This window comes from Rhinatrema bivittatum, chromosome 7, assembly GCF_901001135.1.
Source record: "Rhinatrema bivittatum chromosome 7, aRhiBiv1.1, whole genome shotgun sequence".
Taxonomy (NCBI): Eukaryota; Metazoa; Chordata; class Amphibia; order Gymnophiona; family Rhinatrematidae; genus Rhinatrema; species Rhinatrema bivittatum.
The window spans coordinates 210876956-210889788 of NC_042621.1; the positions used below are offsets into that span (position 1 = coordinate 210876956).

Genomic DNA, 12833 nt, shown 5'->3' on the forward strand with positions numbered 1-12833 from the left:
ATTAACAACTTCTTATCAATTGACAGGGGTAGTTTGGATCTTTCTGCACTTTACTGAAAGACACCTGGTCCAGTTTGGCATTTATTGCAACCTCTCTACTGATATGCCCTATTTCCCCTTTTTTCTTATTATCTGTCAAAAATACAATCATTTCAATCCATGAGCGTCTGAGCAACTGTCGGCTTTCTACCATCATCTAGTTTAAGAAATAAGCTATCTCCTTTTTAAAGGTTAGTGCCAGCAGCTTTTTTCCACTCTGGTTAAGGTGGAGCCATCCTTTTGGAAAAGGACCCCTTCCCCAAAATCAAACCAGTTCCTAACAAATCTAAAACCCTCCTCCTTGTATATCGCCTCATCCATGCATTGTGATTCTGGAGCTCTGTCTGCCTCTGTTGTCCTGCATGTGGAACGGGGAGTATTTCTGAGAACCTAGGAGGTTCTCAATTTCAGCTTTCTACCTAAAACCCTAAATTTGGCTTCCAGATAATTCCTCCTGCACTTTCCTTTGTCATTAGTACCCACATATACAAAGACATCTGGCTCCTACCCTACACTATCTAAAATCCTATGTGATGCGTGAGGTCCACCACCTTCCTACCAGGAAGACAAGTTACCAAGTGATATTTATGTCCATCAGCCTCCCAGCTATCAACCGTCCTAATAATCGAATCACCAAGTATAATGATGTCCTAACCCTTCCCTCCTGGGCAAGTGCCCCTGGAGACTTATCCTTAGTGCAAGAAGATGCTACATCACCTTGAGTGCAGATCCTAGCTTCAGGATTGCTTCCTGCCTCATTAAGGTGATGTTTTCCTTCCAGATGGCCTTTCTTTTCCAAGGCAGCACAGGGGCTACCAGATTGGATGTTCAACTTCTCTACTATGTCCCTGAAGTTCTTCTCTATACTATATATTAGGGATGTGAATCGTTTTTTGACGATTTAAAATATCGTCCGATATATTTTAAATCGTCAAAAATCGTTAGGGCCACGATACAATACCAATTCTGCAGGAGGTCGTTCAGCGGCGAACGACCTCCTGCAGTCGATCTCCTGCCGGCGCCATTTTCTGTACGGAAAACGATTTGCGGCAAGAAATCTCTTCCTGAACCCCGCTGGACTCCCAGAAACTTTTGGCCAGCTTGGGGGGGCCTCCTGACCCCCACAAGACTTGCCAAAAGTCCAGCAGGGGTCCGGAACGACCTCCTGCGTCGAATCGTTTTGGTCTATGGCCGCCGCCATTTTGCGGCGGCCATTTTGCAAAATGGCGCCGGCTGAAGACAAAAGGATTCAATTGAGGGGGCCGTTCCAGACCGCCACCATTCTGGACCACCGCTGGATCCCCAGGTAATTTAAAGCATTGGGGGGGGGTTCAGGAGGGTGGGGGATTTAATTTAAAGGGTCGGGGGTGGGTTTTAGGGGGTTGGCTCACGATTTTAACAATTTTTCACGATATTTTTAAAACCCAAACGGCAACAATACGATTCCCTCCCCCTCCCAGCCGAAATCGATCGTTAAGACGATCGAGGACACGATTCACATCTCTACTATATATCTCTCTGTCTCTCTTAGCTTCTCCAGGTCTTGCACTCTAACCTCCACAGATCAGACTCATTCTCTGAGGGCTAGGAATTATTTGCACCTATTGCATATATATATATATATGTTATTTTGAGGTAGATCTTAACAAATTCTATAAGTATCTGTTGCAGATCCAAGTAAATTTGCTTGTCTGTGGAAATCCATGAAAATTTTGCATAGATCCACATCAGATTGTTTTTATTAGACAACAAATTTTACATGTATTTGAAAAGCTAGTTTGTAAACTGTTTTTTAAATTTTTCATATCTCTATTTCTAGTATCATAATTTATTTACTTTGTTTCATACTTTTACTTCTTGTATTTTTCTCCTGGTATTCTTGTTTTTAATGCTGAGGGTGCCCCTGGCATATTTTGGAGTCAAGATTCCAAAGTCTTGAAAGTTGATTAAATTTATTTACCAACTGTGCTTATAAGAATTGACCAGATTACATGGATAAAGAACACTAGCCTACAATTGGTATATATCGTTAACAGTGTAGACCAAACTATTTAGGCAGACAGGATGAACTGATTATCTTTATCTGCCTTCACATAAAATTTAAGTATCCCTGGTAAAATTAAATATTGCAATGATTCATAGAAGCTGACACAACCTCTATCTGATACAAAGATAAATACTCCCAAAATAGAGCAAAAAAACTATCCTCATCAAACAATTGAACTCATGTAAAAAAGAAGACAATATCAAAAAGCAATTACCCTTATTAAAGTGGTAGTATAATAATTCAAGTCAATGAATTTTACTATACATCAATTTTGACTATATCAAGGCACAAATATTTAGTCATATAATCACACTTTTAAATCATTCATAATATACATTTTTAAATTATTATTTACCAATAAAATATAATAGCAGTACTGAAAGTAAACAACCAAGCCAGGGAATGGTTGTACTTATGTTGTTCTTGTGTCAATCTGTTTCTAAACCAAAGAAAGAAAATTTACCTCAAGAAGACGAGCCCCGATCTCCTGCAGTGATACTCCTGCAGTGATACCTTCCCCAAGACGAGAATTCCTGAGGTGATTTCCGAGATCCCTCAGAGGTAAGCCTTGGTCTGGTAGCTGGCTCCCAGCGTGGACTTAGCCCCCAGGGTGGCTTAGAGGCAGCGGGTGTTGAATCAAACGTGGTGGTGAAGGTATTTCCCTCTCCCACTGCAGCTGGAGATTGCCCGGCATGAGACCAGGAAACGCCGAGACCAGATAAGGGAGAAACCTTCTTTAAGGGACCCTTACTTTTCAATATATTTTTAAATGATCTGGAAAGAAATACGACAAGTGAGGTAATCAAATTTGCAGATGATACAAAATTGTTCAGAGTAGTTAAATCACAAGCAGATTGTGATAAATTGCAGGAACACCATGTCAGACTGGAAAATTGGGCATCCAAATGGCAGATGAAATTTAATGTGGATAAGTGCAAAGTGATGCAAATAGGGAAAAATAACCCATGCTATAGTTACACAATATTAGGTTCCATATTAGGTGCTACCACCCAAGAAAGAGATCTAGGCGTCACAGTGGATAACATATTGAAATTGTCAGTTCAGTGTGCTGGGGCAGTCAAAAAAGCAAACAGAATGTTGGGAATTATTAGAAAGGGTATGGTGAATAAAACGGAAAATGTCATAATGCCCCTGTATCGCTCCATGATTAGACCGCACCTTGAATACTGTGTATAATTCTGGTCGCCACATCTCAAAAAAGATATAATTGCGATGGAGAAGGTACAGAGAAGGGAGACCAAAATGATAAGGTGAATGGAACAGCTCCCCTATGAGGAAAGACTAAAGAGGTTAGGACTTTTCAGCTTGGAGAAGAGACGGCTGAGGGGGGATATGATAGAGGTGTTTAAAATCATGAGAGATCTAGAATGGGTAGATGTGAATCGGTTATTTACTCTTTCAGATAATAGAAAGACTAGGGGGCACTCCCTGAAGTTAGCATGTGGCAAATTTAAAACTAATCAGAGAAAGTTCTTTTTCCCTCAACGCACAATTAAACTCTGGAATTTGTTGCCAGAGGATGTAGATAGTGCAGTTAGTATAACTGTGTTTAAAAAAGGATTGGATAAGTTCTTGGAGGAGAAGTCCATTACCTGCTATTAATTGAGTTGACTTAGAAAATAGCCACTGCTATTACTAGCAACGGTAACATGGAATAGACTTAGTTTTTGGGTACTTGCCAGGTTCTTATGGCCTGGATTGGCCACTGTTGGAAACATGATGCTGGGCTTGATGGACCCTTGGTCTGACCTAGTATGGCATGTTCTTATGTTCTTATTAATCTTTCAAAACAAATTCAACAAAGTATTACTTGGTCTCTGATGCTCTAGCAACTCTGATTCATAGCAAAAGAAGAACTCTGCTGGTTATTGGGAAAGACAGATAAGATCCCAAATAGTGGAGCCTGTAACTCCAGGTGTTTCAGCTAAATGAGTGCCTTCCTCAGGGGCATCAAACAGATTGGGGAAGATTTTCAAAAGGGTACGCGCGTAAGATACGTGTGAACCCCCTGAAAACCTTCCCCAAGCTCCCCCTGCGCAAGCCGAGCCTATGTTGCATAGGCTGCCGGAGCGTGCAAAGCCCTGGGACACACCTAAGTCCTGGGGCTTTCCTGGGGGGCGTGTCAGGGGGCATGTCACGGCTGGCGCATCATTGGGGGTGTTCTGGGGGCGGGACCGCGGGCATGGTTCTGGCCTGGGGCGTGGCCGCGGCCTCCGGACCAGCCCCCGGACCGGAACATGGCGCACCAGCAGCCAGTCCGGCGCTCGCAAGTTACGCCTGCTTTGGGCAGGTGTAACTTTTGGAATAAAGGTGGGGAGAATTAGTTAGTGCCAGGGGGTGGGTTAGGTAGGGGAAGGGAGGGGAAGGTGGGGGAAGCAGAAGGAAATTTCCCTCCGACGCCTCGGAGGGAACGGAGGCAGGCTGCACGGCTCGGCGCACAGGCTGCCGATTTTCCGCAGCCTTTCATGTGCTGACCCCGGATTTTAAAGGTTACACGCGGCTACGCATTATCTATTAAAATCCGGCATACTTTTGTTTGCTTGTAATTCAGCAGACAATCAAAAGCAGCTCCTAACAACAAATAAATTAAACATAACCAATGTGATCTAAAATGAACTTTAAAATCCTATACTCTAAAACAAAATACTATCCAGTCAAATTTCATATTAAGGTCAAATGGGTCTACAATATCCATCTTTGTTCACTGTAGTAATCTCATATATAGTCCACTCTACAGATATTAGAAGGAGGTCTGTCTAATACTGAAAATTTTAAATTATTGAACACATGTTGTTTCAGCAAGAAATATATCATAAGTTGAGCTTCATTCTTTTCACATCTGATGCAGATACAATGTTTGATAATAATGGTGCATAGAAATTCATTGTTTTTTCCAATGGGCCAGATTTTCAAAACGTTACACCTGCTAGGCCTATTTTTAAAAGGCCCTGGGACGCGTGTAAGTCCTGGGGCTTTACAAAAGGGGCAGTCCGGGGGTGAAGAGGGGGTGGGACAGTCCGGGATGGGGCGGGGGCATGGCCAGAGGCATCCAGCCATCCACATGGCCACTGGGCCGGGGATCACGCGCTGGAAGTCAGCCGGCACGCGCAACTTACTTCAGCCCCAGGGCTGAAGTAAGTTTTAAAACAAAAAAAAGAAGTCGTCAAAGGTAGGGGGGAAAGGGCAGGGGAGGTAGGAGAAGGGAAGGGAAGGTGGGGTGGGGGGTAGGAAAGTTCTCTCCGAGGCCGCTCCGATTTCAGAGCGGCCTGGGAGGGAATGGGGGAAGGCAGCGTGACTTGGAACGGGCTCGGTGCGTGCAAAGTGCATGTACTGACACTGGATTTTATAACATGCGCACGCCTGCTTGTGCATGTTATAAAATTGGGCGTACATATGTGTGCACCAGGTAGCACATGCACATGTACGCCCATGTGCTACTTTTAAAATCTACCCCATGTGTAATAGATCACAAGGACATCAAATCACATAGACTACTCAGCACATGCACGTCTCTTTTTTATGTGATACAAAGTTAAATGATATCTTTCTGCAATTTTTAATGCAGACACTATTTGATGATTTTAGCAGATTGAAAATAATAAAACAATGAATATGGCATGTGAAAAAGTTTTGAAACCTTTCAAGCTGATTCATTAGAATTTTTTTAAATTGTTAATAAGGCCCAAAGGGTTGATTGATAGGCCTTCAGTTAGTCAGGTGAAGTCAATTCCACAATTGAACAAATACTTTGACCCTTTTAAACTCTTGAACTGTGATTGTTCTTCTTTCTACTTTCAACAACCTAGAGCTCTGCTAAGCAGCTGTCTGAGCATTTGGAAATTAATATAATTCACTCTTATGAAGCAGAAGAAGTCTATACAAAAATATCTAAATGCTTCCAGGAAGCAATTTATCTGTCAGGAGCATTGTTAAGAAATGGAAGTTATATAGTTCAGGCAAGATCTGGAAGATCAAGAAAAATCTCTGATATAATTGCCCAAAAACTTGTCACATCTGCAAAACAGAACCCAAAGATTACTATAAACAACCTGCTGAAAAGTTTAGCTGACAATGGACTAGTTCTTCATAGGTCCACAGTACAGCATTGCTTACTCAATAATGAACTGCATGGAAGAATTGTCAGAAGAAAAACTTTTCTATAACTTCGTCACAATAGTCATTATATATAGTATACAAAACAAAACAGTGATAAGCCTTAAACATTTTGAAACAATGTGCTTTGGATGTTTGAAATGAAAATTCTGTTAACCTCAAACACACAAAAAACTGTAGCTTCCATTTCTTACTATAATAATGTTTCTGACAATTGAAATTAATAGCTGGAAGCATGCAGAGATTTCTTTTTATAACTTTCCCTGCTTTTAAAGAGTAAATCATCTTCATTATCAAATGCCTCAGAGAGCTGCTTAGAAGAGTCCAAGTTTGTTGAAAGCAGCAGAAGAACATTCATGACCTGAGAAGTTAGAAGGGTCAGAATATTTGTTCAACAGTGAAATTGTCATTGTTTTATTATTTTCAATCTATTAAAATCATCAAGTAACTAATAATGTTTCATAAAAAAAAATTCATAAAGATGATATGTTTGACTTTATTATTTTATTTATTTAAAAACGTTTCTATACCGTTGCTAAGTTAAATACCATCGCAACGGTTTACATGTAGGCACATAATTAATGTAGGTGAAAGTGTACTATAGTACATTCTAACAGGTGCCGTCAAAGGTTCGGTTAAATATATCATTAGACATAGTCATTTAGCGAAGTAGTTCATGACCAATTGTACCAAGGTACTTACACCGGTAGTTTTATTACACATAGTATTATAGTTATGTTTTACTGTGGTGTGGAGTTCAAAGACTAATCTACTGTATAGTCCTAAGGACTGTATGTTGGTGCCTTTCTGTCTTTTCCTGAAATATTTCTCTCTATTCTCCTGTCTCTTTGTAAAATGCTTGTTTAAAAAGCCATGTTTTTATGTTTTTCTTGAATGTCTTGAGATCACTTTGTAGCCTGATCTCTGGAGGCATTGTGTACCAAAAACACAGGAAGATGTACAGTCTCTCTAATATAATAAAAAGGGTTTTTTTTTTATTTGGCACCACTAAAGCAATGTAAATAATAGCATAGAGTATTGGGAACTTAGGGTATCAGAAAGCCAGGGATCACTGGCACTTTAGCTAGCTATTACTGTCTGGTCATGACATTTACCCTGAAAAATAGACAGCCTATTTTTATAGGTTTTCAAATAGTACTTGAAATAATACATATGCTCAAAAGAAGCTATGAACAGTTTGATGTCTGCAAAATGTCAACATTCAAACAAGGACAAAAGCCAAACCTCAACTTCAGCTCTGCTATTGCCTGTTGTTTCTACGTCATCTCTATCAGGAATCAATCAGAGTAGTTTAAGCACCTTTCAGATCACTGCTACACTAGTTTTTCATTGTTTAGAATTCTAACACATTTTTTTTTATTAATGATTTTGCATGATTGACCAGATAATCCCCAGCATGCCTGGGAGGGGGGTATTTCTAGAAACTGCTACAATTAGCATAAAACATAATTCTTCTTCAATGTGCAATATTTCATGTATATCACTATGTATGAAGGACCATCATAACACCCACGGCATACAAGCAGATTTAGCTTTGTGTATTGCCGCTATGGGTCATATTTAATCATAGGTCCAAGTCCTTTATTATTAAATATATTTCATTTATGGATTTTTTCTCATTTTTTGAAATATGTTTTCTAAAAATTAATGTGGAACAGTACTAAAGCAATGTAAATAATAGCATAGAGTATTGGGACCTTAGGGTATCTTTATGGGTAGAAATCCCTTGTGTGTCGGGGAAGACTATAGTGATAGGGGTATACTACCGTCCACCTGGTCAAGATGGTGAGACAGACAGTGAAATGCTAAGAGAAATTAGGGAAGCTAACCAAATTGGTAGTACAGTAATAATGGGAGACTTCAATTACCTCTCTTCTCCAAACAGTCTAACTTCAGTTAGTCAGCCAGAGTGACTCACTGCTCTCTTGATTAACAATTGTTGGTCCCTATTCAAACCCAATCACACTACCTCAACACCTTTCCAAGGTGAGTAACTGAGCTGAACTATTCAACTTTTTTACTTAGGTATACACTGCTCCTAGCTTATTTCTAACTTCTGGCTACTTTTTGGTTTGGTTTTTTTTGTGGGGGTTTTTTTTTTCAATACAAACACTCAGTTCTTTAAAAGTCTGCAGAGCACTCAGTTCTGCAGACTTTTAAAAATAAACACACTACCTTATTGACTGACTATTTAAAAATACAAACAGTCTAACTTGTTTATTCACTGCCTTTCTGACTATTAAAGGCACAAACACACAAACACACTAAATAATATTCCCAAATAGTTAACTTTGCCCCAATACTTTTAAAAAAGATAATGTCCCAAGCAAAAACTTACTGATTCCTTTCAGCCACCAGCAAGGTGATCCTTTCCTCTCAGTGTTCCCTCTCAGTGATCATTTATGGACCATGACTCCTGTTGATCTTGACTCTTTCTGTGTTCTTGTGAGCTTTGCATTTGTTTTTATTTTCCAGAGTCTATGACTTTTCAATCAGCTGTCCACCATATGTTGTTAGGCAGTTGTCAGTCAGTATGTTGTAATCTGGTGATATCAACTTCTGGCATTGTTTTAAATTAGGTTGGACCTTCAGAGATCAGTTGGACTCCCCATGTCTGTCTACCTATTTCCACTTTAGTTTATGATGTGACCTGATCCAATCCATGATGAGTGCGATATTAAATGATCTTACTATATTACTCACTTTCTGATGCAGGTGATGCTGAAACATTGTCTGAAGTCAGAGTTGGAGATGGACTTGGAGTTTGGACAACAATTCTTAGATGGTTAACATATGCTTGATACTTTCCAGTTTGGTTTCATAAAAAACATAGCACAGACCTCTTGTTGAGCTCAAACTTTCATAACATTCAGTGGGTTTCATAAGGGTATTACTTATTTGCTGGTCTTTTTGGCTGTATCATCTGTATTTGACACATTGAATCATAACATTTTAATTAATCATGTCTCTTACATTGGCATTTGAGTTGTGATGTTGTGATAGTTTTCTTCCTTTTTGTCAGTTAGAATGCAACATGTAAGATGTGGTGATTTAATTTCTTCTTGGTCAGTACTCCAAGGTGTCCCATAGGTTCTTCACTTTCTTCAATCTTATTTAATGTTTATCTTTAGTCTCTAGACAAGCTTCTTTCTGGAATCGGATTGCAGTAGTATGTGTTACAAGCTCTTATTTTAACCAATAAAAGAAGGAACAACATCAAAGGTTTAACAATGTCCATCAAATTCCCCAAAATGTTATTATATATAGGCAAGCAGAGGAATTCAATAGTCAGCATCAAGCCAGAAACTTGTAATGCTGAGTTCATGGTCCCCCAACATGGGCCATGTCTCAAAAAGACTGGATCGGGAGAAGGCCTAACAAAGCAATAAGAGTTAAAGACAAAAATATTTATAAGCAAGGACATGTGCATCTGAGAATACAAATAAAACTAAAAATATATGAGAAATATTAATAATAATAATGAAAATAGAAGTAAACAGGATACAATGTGTTGTACCTAGTTACCTGTAATGGAGAATATTTATACATGATATAAAACATATTAATGAGTATGTTCTTAATTTTATTTTTTATTCTAAAGAGAATTACTCTGAAGGCATTTATAAGGTTACCCATAAAATGTAAAAAAAAACTATATAAGACCTTGTATGCTCTTATAAGTTTATTTGTAAGCAGACTTACACACAATGATAAAAGACTCATCTAAAAAATGAGAGGTGTGTCAAAAGCACTGGATCTGAAATATCATAAATAATGATGTATATCGTAGAAATGAATAGTGAAGACATCAAAATGGCAATGAAATAGGTCCAGCAAAGATCAAATCATATAAAGAATAACTGAAAAAACTTACCCCCAAAAAAGGTAGAGATATATTCTAGGGATGTGCAGACCAAAAGTTTAAGTTCATAAGTCCATAAGTCGAAAGGGGGGGTCATTTGCGGTCAATATGGACATATGGAGAATTCCATAAGTTGAGTCTATGTCCATATGTGTAAATAAAAATTTAAACCCCTCACCCGCCTTAATCCCCCCCCCCCCACCAAGACTTACCAAAACTCCCTGGTGGTCCAGCGGGGTCAGGACGCCATTTCTGAAATCCTTTGCAAGGAGCACATGAGGTCGGCGCCACGTCGGAGTGATGCGGCGTCACGTGATTCCCCTCGGGTTCGCTCCCGGACCCCTCGTTGGGCCCAAAAGTGCCGTTTGGGTCCAACGAGGGGTCCGGGAGCGGAACCGCGATGGACCACGTGACGTCGGCGTCACGTCGGAGTGATGCGGACGTCACGTTGGAGTGACGCGGACGTCACGTGATTCCCCGCGTGTCCGCTTCCGGAGTCTCATGGAACTTTTGGCCAGCTTGGGGAGTTTTGGTAAGTCTTGGGGGGGGGATTAAGGAGGGTGAGTGGTTTAAATTTTTATTTAGATCAACAATCGCGATTTCCAACTTATTCAACATAGCTATGTTGAATAAGTTGGAAATCCGATCGTTTACGCCTCATCACTTTTTTAAGTTAAAAAAAAAAAAGTTGCGTTTTACATTTAAGTTCAAAACATAGGCATTTCTGAACTAAGCTTAAAGGTAATTATTTGATTCTAAAGAGAAAGAACGTCATAAGGGATAAAATTTGGGGTATGCTGGTTAGAATATCCTATTAAGCTGACCAACAAATAAAATGCTGATCATGTTTATGTAAAGTGAACAAGAATGAGAACAAAAAAGATGAGGTAGGAAAGGCTAACAGTGGTGTGAGGACACCAGTCACAGGCATAATATAGAGAGGGGTAGAAACAGCAAACATGGCAAAATGTAAAAAAGACAGGAGATACCAGAGGAATTGTAAATAGCATGTTCAAGGGCAGAGGTAAAGCTATGGGAAAAAAACAAATAGTAATCAGTGCAGTCTGAAAGTAGAGTCAGGAATAAGGAGAATTAATTAAAGTATATACAGAAATCATAAAAAAAAGAAAATAATAAAAAAGAAACAGACTTTGGGTAACGAGATAGGAAGGAATATGTATCAGAGCATTTCTTACCGGAAGAGCTCTCACTATAGTGAGACATAGTGCAAAACTAAAGGAAGAAGGTCAAAAAAACAAACAAACAAAAAAGTCGAGGAAAAGTAAGTGAAAGTCAACCAAAGCTGAGAGATTGAATCGTAAAAAATATTCAAAACTTACCAGGATTTAGATTGAGCAGGTAAATGCTGACAGAGCTTGCAAAAGGTCAGCAGCCAAAAAGGGAGGCTTTTAAACATTGCACAAAGGGTGCAAAAACATAGGTCACAAGATAGATGACAAGAGCTGCCAAAAGTTCAGAAAGACTGCCCAAAAGAGGAGGGGCAATCAGCTGTATAGTTCAGATGAAAGCAAAATGAAACAAAAAAGATCCGAGGACAGGGGAAAGGGAAGGAACAAAGAGAAATAAGGCAGAAGCAGGCAGACATAGGATGGGTGAGGCAAAACGTGGACAGAGGAGGAGGAGAGGGGGAAGGGGCTGACAAAGGAAACAAAATCAGGGAAGGGAGAGGTAAACAGGAGCAGAAGGCAGAGAGGGAACTGGAGGGGAGGGGAAAAAGGAAACAGGAAAACAGAAGGGAGGAAAGAGAAAGATGGAATTGAGAGTAGATAGGGAGGGGGGGGAAGAATAAGGAAAGGATAAAAGGAGGAAGAAGGGAAAAGGGGGGACAAAAAGGGGAAAGTTTGTCATGGCATAAAAGCCTCACTTCAATTCCATCCTGCCTATCCTGAGGAAATGCTACATAGCGATTCATGCGGTCAGATACAGCTATTATGACCTGGCCCAGACAGCGGGAAAATGTGGTTTGGGATATTCCCCCATGACCCCTACTGTCATTTGGAAGGAGCCGCTTGCCGTGAAATGCAGGGTGACCAACATTTTGGTGAGGCCCGGCATAGCATGGGCCCTTTCTGTGACTGGATTCAGATCTCTTCGGATTTCTTCATATAATTCCAGGATAGCCTGAGAACTGAGGCAATACCTGTTAACCACATAATCCTCTGGCTTGCCCAGCAATAAAGCTCATGGAGGAAAGATGCACTCCCGGTATCTCCTCTGCTGTACCTGCCTGCATGCCAGGTGCTGCTGTGGGCCACAACTCTCTCCCTGCAGAGCCAGTGGCTCAGGTTTCAGTGCAGGGACTTCTCTAGGAGGGGTTAGAGCTTCCCTTGCCTATTCTTGTGGTTGTTGTTGTTCCTCTTGTTGTTGCCTAGGGCAAACCTCCTGAAGCATCCACAAACTTGCCACAAACATTATTGGTTTAGGAAGACAGGCCAGTTAATAACAGGTGTTTTTATTGGCCCAGGAGGGCCTGTTAGGTGTGTCTGATAGAATACCTCTTTTTATCACGTGCAATAATTGCTGCGATAATAGCCTCGATCTGCGATAACGGCCGCGGGCACATAATAAAAAGGTTTTTCTCTGGTACTGCAAAGAAAAGGTGCAGTTATTTCTGATGTTAAATTCCACATTAGTGTATGTTAATCTATCGCAGAATGCGGTAGGACACCTTAATTTGCATTAACTCAACCCACATGCATACTAAATTTA

General features: G+C 40.2%; 1 long non-coding RNA gene across 1 annotated transcript; it reads right to left on the reverse strand.

The window, feature by feature from the left end:
* Window positions 1-2637: 2637 nt before the first annotated feature.
* On the reverse strand, window positions 2638-11493 carry LOC115096261. Its single transcript, XR_003858004.1, has 3 exons — window positions 11444-11493; window positions 8580-9391; window positions 2638-2860 (listed from the first exon to the last, which is right to left on the reverse strand). It is a non-coding gene; the product is annotated as an uncharacterized LOC115096261 (long non-coding RNA).
* Window positions 11494-12833: the final 1340 nt, after the last annotated feature.